Source organism: Tenebrio molitor, chromosome 3, assembly GCF_963966145.1.
Source record: "Tenebrio molitor chromosome 3, icTenMoli1.1, whole genome shotgun sequence".
Classification (NCBI taxonomy): Eukaryota; Metazoa; Arthropoda; class Insecta; order Coleoptera; family Tenebrionidae; genus Tenebrio; species Tenebrio molitor.
This window is the reverse complement of record NC_091048.1, coordinates 14499883-14512037: the sequence shown is the minus strand read 5'-3', so window position 1 is coordinate 14512037 and position 12155 is coordinate 14499883. Positions and strand designations below refer to the sequence as shown.

The 12155-nt window shown below is 34.3% G+C and overlaps 2 long non-coding RNA genes across 4 annotated transcripts in view; one reads left to right on the top strand and one right to left on the bottom strand.

The window, feature by feature from the left end:
- The window catches only part of LOC138125360 (uncharacterized), a 169467-nt gene that overhangs the window by 53745 nt on the left and 103567 nt on the right, over positions 1–12155 (bottom strand). The window lies entirely within an intron of this gene.
- Positions 10353–12155, top strand: part of LOC138126233 (uncharacterized) — a 74937-nt gene continuing 73134 nt past the window's right edge. Inside the window, exons 1-2 of one of the 3 annotated variants that reach the window (XR_011157702.1) lie at positions 10353–10895; positions 10947–11588. This is a non-coding gene — a long non-coding RNA (uncharacterized lncRNA). Of the gene's footprint in view, positions 11589–12155 lie in introns of all 3 variants that reach the window. The other 2 variants (XR_011157703.1, XR_011157701.1) reach the window with 2 other exon arrangements.

Sequence of the window (12155 nt, the reverse complement as noted above, 5' to 3'; positions counted from 1 at the left end):
ATCACTTTATCATTTTAAGAATAGCTAGTTACTTTTATTATGTTCTAAACTTTAGGAAAACTGTCAAAACATTCCCATTTCAAGTAGGGGTATCTTTCTCGATTTGTACGTCTTCTTGGGTCAAGAATTCTGTAGCATTTGTTGATTTTGTATAAAAGAGTCTTTTTGTCTTTTTTCTCAAAGTGCGATCAATGTATCGTTTTTTCGTGCAAACTGTATTTAGAGAGCGTGTTAATGGTATATTATGATACAAGTTTATAAGGAAGCACGCGCGACGAGTTTAAGTGCACGATGCGTAGCGGAGTGCTTTTAACGTCGCAAGTGCTTTTAAGACTTCCTTATAAACTTGTATCATACGCTATTTTTTATTATATCCGCACTACAATCTGAAAATTATAACAAAAAAAAGGAAATTGAAATACCTTTTCCGCAGTAATCTGAGTCATTAATCGTTGATATAGAAATGGTCAATTGTTGTTGTTTCGTTGTCATGTAAATTGTGTAAAAATGTGTATTTATCATTGTTCAAAATGTAGGTGAATTTGTTGTTACCTAAGCAACCCTTAAAGCTTTAGTGTTTTAAAGGCCCTTTTTCGCACGCATTTTAGTGTCAAAAACAGGGATTATGATTCAAGTATAATATGTGGAGTACTTTGTTGGTCCGGAATGAATGAGACGGCTTGATGGGTGATTTGAGTTTAATGTAACAACAATAACAAATAACGATAACAAAAGATAACAATCAATGACAAAATGGTGAACGGCGTGGTTGGTGGTGCCGTGGTTGAAGTTGATCGGCGAGAGAGCGAGTCTAAGGGCCCGTACAGACTACGCGAACCGAGCATGTAATGTAACATGTAATGTAATGCTCGTCGCAAAATTGGTGCCACGAACAGCCGACGAACCGAGCACGCAACGAACAGCTATACTCTGTCCACTGATGATAGATTGCACACTTTTTTACAGACACAGAGACGAGTGTCTACACTTTTGCTATATCATTAATACTCGAAGAATAAATAATTCCAACAACAGTTTATAACAATTATTGAAAATACCTGTACTGAAACTTCAAATAGAGTCACAGCTGTAATTCTGTAAACAACATCATAGGCATAGGATAACTACTGGCGGGATGGAGAGTTTTGTATGTTTCAGTGCGTTATGTTTTTAAGTGATTTTTTTTATAATCGTCTCAGTTCAGTTCGATAGTTCCGAGGTTGCGTGTCATTACAGCTACATTATACAGGGTCGCGAAAAAGTATGGATTCAGCTAAATATTTTCAGAACGGTTTAGCAGAGCTCATTGAAATTTGGCACACAGCTAGAAGTGTTTAAGTTTTATCATTTGATAGTTTTTTAAATTTTTTAACGTCATTTATTTTAAAGATGCAAGGCTAACTTGTTTTTTTTTAAATGGCACGGAGGACTTAAATGTAATATTTTTGAAAAGAGTATTTTTTGTGAATTCAGTGATGTAACACATGCTCACATCGCCGCCATTTTAAAAATTTTTTTTTGCTTAAAAATTATGTATTTCGGGTTTAAACTTTTTATCTTTTATGTATCTGTTTCAGTTAAATGTCTTACTTCTACATTTATTATTTACTTTTATTAATTTTTTGGTCAAAGTGCAGGCGGCAAAGGATTAACAATGGCTAAAAAAACATTCCAAAGGTCAAATTTTTTCAAATTTTATTAATTCGATAATTTTTTTATAAAGTTTCGAGTAAATTGAGATATGCATGTGCTACATCACTGGATTCACAAAAAAATATTCTTTTTAACGGTGTTAAATTTGACCTCTCGTGCCATTTAAAAAAAATCAAGTTGGCTTTGTATCTTCAAAATAAAAGATGTTATAAAATTGAAAAAAATATCAGCCTATAGAATTTAAACACTTCTAGCTGTGTGCCAAATTTCAACGAGCTCTGCTAAACCGTTTTGAAAATATTTAGCTGTATCGATACTTTTTAGCGACCTGTATGTGATAAGAGTGATAACGAAAAACCGTTAGCTTCAATTCTGTGTAGTGATGCTGTAAGAATTATGTGGAATCTGATGAAAAAAGAGAAAAAGGCTCGACGAACTTTATAAAGATTTAAAGTTCCAACATATTAGCGGACAGCATAAAATTTTTAATAGAATGTCTCCCACAGACGGTGAGAATTTACTAACCAAAATAGGACCCAAAAATCTCCAAAAAGAATACGCGTTTTCGATATGCAATCTCAATTTAAGGCAGGCAAGTATTAACGCAAATATTGTTAGTTCAGAAGTTTGTTTAACGAATTAAAAGTACCGAGCGATCATTTAAAAAATAAATCGAGTTTTCTTTGAAGCCTATGCTATAGCATGGGTTGCCATAGGTAACACGCCGACTCGATTTATTTTTTAATTGATCGCACCGTAGCTACAACAATGAAGAAAATGAAGAAATTTTTTTTTCTTTACCATTTTACAGGTAAACTTTTGTAATGACAATTTGTCAGTAGAAAACGTTTTTGCACCACCGGTCATTTTCACGTGTTTACCGATTTCATGAACATGTTTACTTATCAAAAGACGGTAAGTAATCACAGAAGAAATTATTGTTTAGATTCGGCATCGGGTGCAGAGCAATGGGCCATAAACTAGTATGAAAAATGTAAAAAAATGCCTTCTTTGGAAAAATCAAACAATTTAATAAATTAAAAAGAAAATTTTATCTATTTATTAATATGTAGTTCCGATGATGCAAAAATATTATTAAGCATCATGGGTGCTTGTCCGTCAGAATAACTGAATGCCCATTTTGGGGCCGATTTCTAATTTTACCTGAAAAGGTAGGAGCGAAGTTGCTGTTGATTATAACATTTACTCATTAATTTGTTAGGCTGTCTTACAAATATGGTGATCCATACATTTTATTAAATACATACCATAACTTACTACACTCTTTAAATAAATTACAAGGAAGCATTCGTCTGATTTGGACGGCGAAGCTGTGAACCTCGAGAGCGCATGCGCGCCACGAACGGTTCGCAGTGCTCCGCTCACTGTCGGTTTTCTGACGAACACAAAGCGCCATTCACAAACGCATCTCGACAAAGGGAGCTGACCACAGTCATAAACTCATAAATCTAATCTCCAACAATTTCAGTTACCATTAGTTTTTGTCCCTTATTTAAACGGTCTTGATTGTCAAATGAAACACTGTAGTTTTTTATGCATTTCATTTATGCTGAACAAAACAAATAGGTTATTATTGTTGAAAGCAACTCTTTACAGTAGCTAATAAATAAGTTTCACATTTTCTAAAATAATGCGAATTGTGTCAATTTGTTGTAAAAATGCATAAGTCGAGATGGAGCATGCCATCAGCTTCGCAAATCAATCCGATGTTTAAGTCAATTATTGTTATATTACTACAGATTAATTCCCACATACTTCAAACGTGGGTGTTCAGCGCTTGTTTTCATCCAATCAAAAATGTTTATCGCGGATAAATCGTCTTCCTAGTTTGTCTTCTGTCAAAAACGAATAAAATTGCATGTACGCCTGTCAGATTCCCAAATTGTTTTTAATAATTGTGTTTTTAATAACTGTAAGTATTAAAAATAAATAATTAACGTTAAAGTTTGAATTCTGGAATTAATCTTGCCAAAAATAACGCGACCTAATTTGTTAAATCTGATAAAAAAATTCTTATTATTTTACCTTCGAATATAATTTAATTTTTTTAAACTATAATTCGTTTTTTTTTTATGACACGGAGTCTATTTTCGGTACCAAAACTAAAAAATAACCAACATTCTACCTACTTTCTCCGGAGATGTGCAGTTATGGCTTTGCCTTTTTTTTTTTAATTTTACGATGGGTGCAATATGATTAAAAAAGACAAGAAGCGGCGACGTTGGTGGCGAACCGAACTCTATAGAAAACGCGTCGGTAATGAACTTATGCAAGATTTAAAATTTCAACATGTCAGTGAACATTATAAAAATTTTACAAGAATGTCTCCTACAGACTTTGACAAATTATTGACAATGATAGGACCGAAAGTCTCGAAAAAAGATACTACTTGTACCTTCGCCGGAGAATAAAAATTTTATTTTGAAAGCACACTTTAGCGACGAATCCCTTCCTTGCAACCTCCTACCTTTTCAGGTAAAATTAGAAATCGGCCCCAAAACGGGCATCCATTTTATTCTGACCATCGCCGAAATACGGGCACAGCACCCGTGATGGTTATATTTTTTTTATTGGTAACCTATTTTACTTCATTAAAGCACGCCTCAGTGTGTATAAATCCAACTTTCAAAAACGCGCGTTTTTTAAAGTTTCCATAGCAACATCAACAGCCCGAGAGGACCTGAGAAACGTGCACTCTCGCCAGTAGTTTTCCTAAGCCTATGATGTTGTTAACAGAATTACAGCTGTGAATCTGAATGAAGTTGAATTATTTATTCTTCGAGTATGATTTAATGATAAACAAATGTTATGTGCGCTATTCGACTTTTTGCAGCATAGACACTCGTCTCTGTGTCTGTGAAAAGGCGTGCGATCTATCATTGAACGGAGTATAGAAGCTGTTCGTTGCGCGCTCGGTTCGTCGGCTGTTCGTGGCACCAATTTTGCGACGAGCATTACATTACATGTTACATTACATGCTCGGTTCGCGTAGTCTGTACGCACCCTAAGGGATGCGACGTCTTTTATCCCTTCGGTTTGGCTCCCCCTAGTGTCGACACGTGCGTGTTGTGGTGCGTCGATAGAGGTCGCCACAAATAAAAAATATTAAAGTGGAATTTCTTTTTTCCAGTCTAAAACTATTACAATGTAATTTGTTTTAAGTGCCTTTTCTCTTTCACAACTGACATATTATTTTTCGTGTATTACGTTTCATAAAAGTTTCAAACATTTTTTTAATGCTTATTCATTTCTTTTTAAAGCTATTTTGATCTATTTTAAAATTTAGCGGAGCAGTTACAGAATACGTCTCAATAAACCAATAAAGGAATCAAGAGGTCGTTTTAAAATATCGAAAAAAACTGTTTACTTTTTAACACTGAACGGTCATCTTGCGCTATTTTTGATTTTGACATCTGACATCGACATGCCATGGACACGCCCACAACGGGCGACTCGTGATATAATAGAGTGAAACCGGTTAAATATTGGGTAATAATTTCGTTATTTCGCTTTTTTAGAGACTTTTTTTTAATAGAGATAATTTAATTATTAAATATTTCGTGTATTGATAATTGTAATTGATAAATAAATCGTGATAAATGTTTCAAATGACCTTACATTTGACACGGTCGAGCCGCTTGTGGACACTTCTACTCGTTGGACTCGAAGTATTTCTACTCCGCTCTGATAAAAAATTCCATGGCACGATTTTCGGCCGCTTGAGGATAAAGAAAATTTAATGAAAATAAAACTATAATACTAGCTAACGATACATACCTCACATATCGGGTGTTCTTTTTTTTAATTTCACCTCGTAGTAAGCGCTGAAGAGTCGATTGTGAACGCACTACACAGGTTACGGATCACGGATGAGCTGTTTAAATCTTACCTTTTATACGAATGGTGCGTTCACAATTGACTCTTTAACGCCTATACTATAGTCCAATTTTTACGATTTTGAGGTGACGTCACGATTTCCTCCCTCGCTTTCTCTCTATTGAAATGACAGAAACAGAAAAAAACAAAAAAATCGGCACGTTTATTTATTGTTGGTTATTTTGTAGTTATTTTATACAGAGTGTATAAAAGAACATATATCAAGAGTCCTGTGGAACTCGAATATATTTGATTTTTGCCGCTTTGTAGCATATTATGGTAAGGTCACTAGATCAACACACTAGGTGTTAAGGTAGCGCCATTACATTCCTTGCGTGAGTTTATTGTGGAACAAAGATAACAAATGCAAATGTTGTAGGTGCGACGAGGAAGACATCAGTTTCAAGGAATTTTGTTTGGCAGAATAACAGCAGTCTTTTAACGTCAAAAAAGTTAGGTTATGCGTTATGCTGACATTTTTTAAATTAATTAGACATCTTCATAAGATGTATCGAAATACAGGAAAGATTGTTAATGGACCTTTACAAATAAGGATGGTCTTATTGGTCTTTGTCGCACAGTGACGTCACTGCGTAAAGTAATTCTGCGTCCTGTGAGACAACAAAGATGTTGACCGTTAGGTAAAATAACTTGGACGAGTTAAACCAATGGAAATAAGTGTAGCGGTCAACTGTTCTCTCACAATGCGCAGATCTCACGCGCACATTTTCCATCTCTTATAAATGTAAAGGTCCATTGCCTGAACCCAAAAAGAAAACTACAATAGGTATAGTTTTCCCATTTATAATTTGGTTTTATGGCAGTGCAATTGTAATTATTAGGGGCTGGGGTTGTGGTTTTGGCGATAGTGAAGATATTGTAACCTGGTCAGACAACAGACCTTCTTTTACAGTGCTAGGATTTATGGCGGTAGTTGCCTATTGTCGGGGTATTTAACACCCTTACAACAGGGCTGGTAGTAAAACCAAATTATAAATGGGAAAACTATACCAGTTGAAATATCTTTATTTTTGAAGAGTTGCCTGTTAGAATTGCAAGCTTGATCAGCACTTCTTGAGCGTAGTTACACCATTCAAAAAATAATAGCCACTGTTGTCTTCGCATAATATTCTTTGTCCCTAAAACCCAAACGTCAATCACGTTAAGACCATAAAAAATAAAATAACTTACCATTCGGAACATTAAACAATCTCGATCCACGTTTTGTTGAACTTGAACTACCCATAATACAACACTTATTACTGACCATAGTAATTTATTTAAAGAAACGTAATTGATTTCAAACGACAAATATAACGAGAACAGAGAAAACCAACTGAAACCATTTTTAAAACAAAGAGAATAGATGTTTAACGAGATAACTAGTGAAATGGGCCTTGAAAAGCGAGATAGGTACAATTATTGACAGTTAGTGACATTTCAAAGTTTTCAAACGTGACTCTGTTTTGTTTATCCCCAGATTGAGTTTATTGTGCGACAAGGATAGATATATAAAATCACTAATGGCGCTACCTTAACACGTAGTGTGTTGTGACCTTATATTATGGTACCAAATAGAAAAACAGAGGTTATGTAACTCCATTAATGACAGGTTCTTTGATTTTTACTATAATAGCTATTTATGCACCAAGGGCGTTACAACGATGATTACGCCCGGAGAACGATGAATCCAACCATTACCTCCTAAAGAACAAGGCCTGAGTGCTCTGACGTATTCATCACGTGACACTTTGCTAGTAGTCATAACATGAAGGCAGTCGCCGCGTTCAGAGTCGGCTTTTTATCTGAACTTTCACAGATAGTACGTGCTATTACAGTTTAGTTTTGCAAAAGTGTGTTGGTAGGACATTCCTACATTATTGTATTTTGTGCTTTTTGTCAAAAACCCATTAATATGAGTGTTTTGAACGGTGTTTTCAACTTGCAAGATGTTAGATTATGTTATTCTGATTCGTATTTGATGGTGTAATTATTGTTTAATACCGAGTGTATTATAATAAAGTGTTTAAAGACATGGTCGAAGATGCTATACAGGTGTTGTGTACCACTCTGCAAGGGGAATTATGGCTATGCCGACGCTCCAAACGTGACGGTGTTTTCATGTCCGCAAGATCAGGATATTGCTGTTCCTGTAGTTTTAATCAGCTATGTATTGTTCAACAAACTACTAAAAAGTTATGAGAATACATTTTTGAGTATTGGTAATAAAAAAAAAGTGTAATTATTTTGTTTTTAATTACCGGCATCTGCACGAATCAGAACATTACTGTCTCAATATTAATTAATTGTGAAAATCATACGGACGAAACTATTTTGAAATTAATCATCATTATAGTGTGTTTTTTTTTAGAACGCAGTAGGTGGCATCAGCATCGGCCGCCCCATTTACACATTACAATTCTTAGAATTGTGTAAAATTGGTTGCCAATAGTAGAGGGGTAATTTTAAAAACGAAGAAAATTTCAATGTTATTTGTTTTTTGGCATTTTATTATAAATTATTGCCTACAAATTCAATTAAGAACAGGAACAACATTCGATGAATCTTACGTTTACTTAAAAATAAAACAAGAACATAAAAAAGGAAGAACATAAAAAAGGACTTTTGGAATACATAATAAACTAAACAACAACCTAATCCTTTGTTACAAATGCAGTGAAAACTTGCATTCATTAGTAGTGGTCGAAGATAATAATCCACAACTTATTCAGTGGAAAAATACACCATCAAGTTGAATTACCTACGTAATCAGTAAGGACATGGTTCTCGGTCGAAACATCTCCTGTTTCTAATTCCCACTCAAGATCATCTGATTCGCCACTCGAGCCTGTGTTGACGGTGAATTCCAATTCCATTTCGTCTGCAATATTATCTAATTGATACATGTCCTCTTCTTGACGAAGTATATGACCTATCATGACCTATGCAATTTTGCCACTTTTGGGCTGTTACCTACCTCTGCCAGACCTTCATCAAAAAGTATTTTGCGATTCCTTTTCCTTGGTGGCGATTTCACTGCATGAGTTTCTTCCATTTCCTTAATGGTTTGCCAAACTAATGTCAGACCAATTCCCGCTGCTTCAGACACCCTTTTTACCATTTCTGTTTTGGAGAGCGCTTCATTCTGCTCTCTAAATTTCCGTAGATATTATGTATCATTATTTTCTGACCACTACTAACTGGCTTTCCCCTGGAATTTTTTTTTACAACAGAACCAGGTTGTTGTTCTGCCATTATGCTACACCAAAATGCTGAAATCGTGCACCAACAAACGACACTTTAACTTTGTGCACGAGAATTTGACGGTGACGCAAAAATTATGACATAATTCAAAAATAATGTCAAAGATTAGATATTTTTAAAAATAATTTGGCAATTATAGTTCAATGTAAATAAGGCTTGTCACGTGGTGCAAAATAGAGTAATCTGATTTGTCAATTTTAGTACCTATCTCCCGCAACGCTTCGTTCTTAAAAAAAAAAAACTATAGTACAACAAACACTCTATTGAAAAATTATTGCGGAAAATCCAACGATTGATTAGATAAAAATAAAAAAGGAAGCTCAACACCGTTTCAAATAAATAATAATTACTATTGTAGGTAAACTTGGCATTATAATTTCGTAAGATATAGTCGTTTTCAGTGACATCCGTGCTGTCACTATGACAGTATGTTGGCATTACTTGCTGTTTCGGTTTAGTAATTTTGAATTTCCTAATTTGGCAATTTAGCTTTCTCTGATTTCAAACAAATCAATGAAAACATCTAGTCTGATTTGGATTCCGAGGATGACCTAGTTTAACCATGTTTTACACCATATTGAAGGCTGAATTTTATTATTTGTGGTTGATGTTTGACGAAATAGCAATTTTCTTTTACCATAACCTCAATTTCTTGTTTGACATTTTTTTAACTAGGATTTGCTTATACTCTGAATCCTGGTTACGAATTTGTATCTACAATCTGCACCAACATATTAAAAATGACACTGACAGCACGGATGTCGATGAATATGTAAAGTCCATTCACGTTGGATTTTCCTAGTCAAGGTCAAATAATTCAATATTATGGCGGTGTGATTTTTACTTCAAAAATGCTTTAGCTGTGTATGTCACCAATACGGGCTGATAAAGTAACCAAGTCATTCGTAGACTGTAGAGGTTATGTTATTCGCTGTCAGCAAAGAAACAGTCATTTTTCAAATATTGTTTTTAGAGGATAACAGTAGGTAATAATACATCCATTTTGTTATCATTTGCACTAAAAATAGTGTCAGTTCTTAATCGGTATGATAGGATTAGGAACATACAATAGGTACCTAACTCCTACCTACTGGTGTTGTATTTTTCTGCTTGCGCTGTTGATTAAGTGAAAAAACCCTTAATGACTACAGTGATGACTGATGAGGAACCAGAATAAGTTATAGAAAATGAACCCAATAGAAAATTGTGTGAAGTTTCTTTCATTGGAAGCGATGGAAGTAAGGAATGCATCTAAATGATGGAACAAATTTGGCAATAAAATTTCAGTTATTCAGAGACACTTATACGTTTTGATTGTGGTTGTGACGTTTCAAGAATGAATTGTTACAATTGCATACCACAAAAGAAAGGTGTATTTTGATTTTTAATGATTTTTTTCTAATTTAAGTTTTTTCGATGTACACATTACCTTTAAAATAACGTTGTATTGTTAAAACTGCTCAATAAAGGTCGTAAATAGATTATAATCATGTTAATACATACAATACATTAAACATTAAAGGATTCTGACCAATTAATTTTCGAACTGAAGCTATTTTTTCTTGAGTCCGTATTAGCTTGCGGGTTTCGTCACATTACGTCAGTTGTGGAAGGTTAACGCAATTTTAAAATTAACCTTTTTTCTTTTCGCCATGGTAAAATCACCCAGGAATAGAATTTTATTAAAAAATCTGTGACTTTATTTCACACGTCAAACTAACATTCAAAATTAAAAACGTCAAATCGCTCTCAATCGCTCTATCACGAATAAAACACGATAATGTAAAATTTACTAGGAAAGGAGGCGCAGGCTTGCAACGTGACAACAATTTGGCAGAGAAAATCCAACGTGAATGGACTTTATATACCATTCACGATGTGTTGGCATAAGGGGAGGCTATGGTTTCATTTTTTAACGTTGGATACATGTTTGATTTCTGTCATCTCTGCTGTCACTAAAGTGCCTGACATGCGGACCTATCAAAATGAACGTAACATGTTGTCGAATTTACCGTAATCATAATTAAGCGACTTTAAGACGTATTGATGGTGTTTGTATTAGACTGCAGAACATATTTTCAGTAAGTTACAATGAAGTCAAGTTTTTTTTTTGTGTATAAATTGAATCGTAGGTGAGTACAAGAAAAAAATGTAACACGGATAGTGAAGGAAGAAACAACGACCCAAATGAAATGGCACAGGGGTTTTGTAAGACCTATTATAACTTCGCGATATAGTTGTGAATTTATGGCTTCAGTCTATTTTGAAATGTACTCCTGAAATTTGCCAATATTTTTGTAGATATTGTGAAGAACTTATTTCGGAAGATTGGGCAAAATTAATGTGAAATCTTTCATTTGAAAACGTTTTTCCTTTAAAAATTTCATTAGGAGAATCTGACTCGGAATTTGATTGGGATTTTGAAGCAGGTAATGATGATTCAGAATTTTCTAATGAAATTATGGAAGTTGAAGTTCTTTTGTGTCATAGACGATGGGTGTGTAAATATTTTGCAGAAAGATTCGAATAAAGTAAGGCTTAATAAGTAGGTACAAGATTTTATACAATCTAGTTCTAGGAATGTTTTGGTTAAAATGAAAAATTCATTGACCTGACCTGACCTGACCTAACTGGTTGGTTAAGACACTGTATAGCTGGGTTATCTAAGTGGTGCATAAATTAACAGGAGCCACTTCGTCTTTCGGTCCCGGTCCCTACTATTCTGTAGTTTGTTCAAGTCAGTTTCCTGTTTTGTTAAATTGGATTAAAAATGTGTGAGTATTGTTATATTGCAAACTAGTAAAACTGACAACAATGCACTAGACAATGACGCAGTTTATAACCTCAAAGTTAGAAAAACATAACCTAATTCAACAGACAGCTTTACTGCCAACTTAAATGCACTTTTTCCATGGCCTCCCCTTATGCCAAAACATCGTGAATGGCATATAGTCATAATTCTTCAAATTATAAAAATGTATATCGGACAAGTGTGTATCCTTTAAATCGCAAGTAATTTTCGAGTCATAACATTATTTTAAATTTAGTTTTTATAATGGTTTGCTTTGTAATTTCGTTTTCCATTTTGCAAAAAAATCGAATGGGGTGTGACTGAGGGTTCAGTTCAAGACGGGCAGCCCCGTTTCTACAGCCTCATTTATTAAATTTTCTATACATGCATACAGCGATCGTCCGTGCAAAAGCAGACAAGCGGATAGAGACTGCTATCGACTTTCATTACCAGTTTGGCACATGCGTATAACTAATAGAAGTAATAGTGAATTCATTATATAAAAGCAATATGTAAACTTTAAAACCGTCATAGTACAAGCGAATGTAAT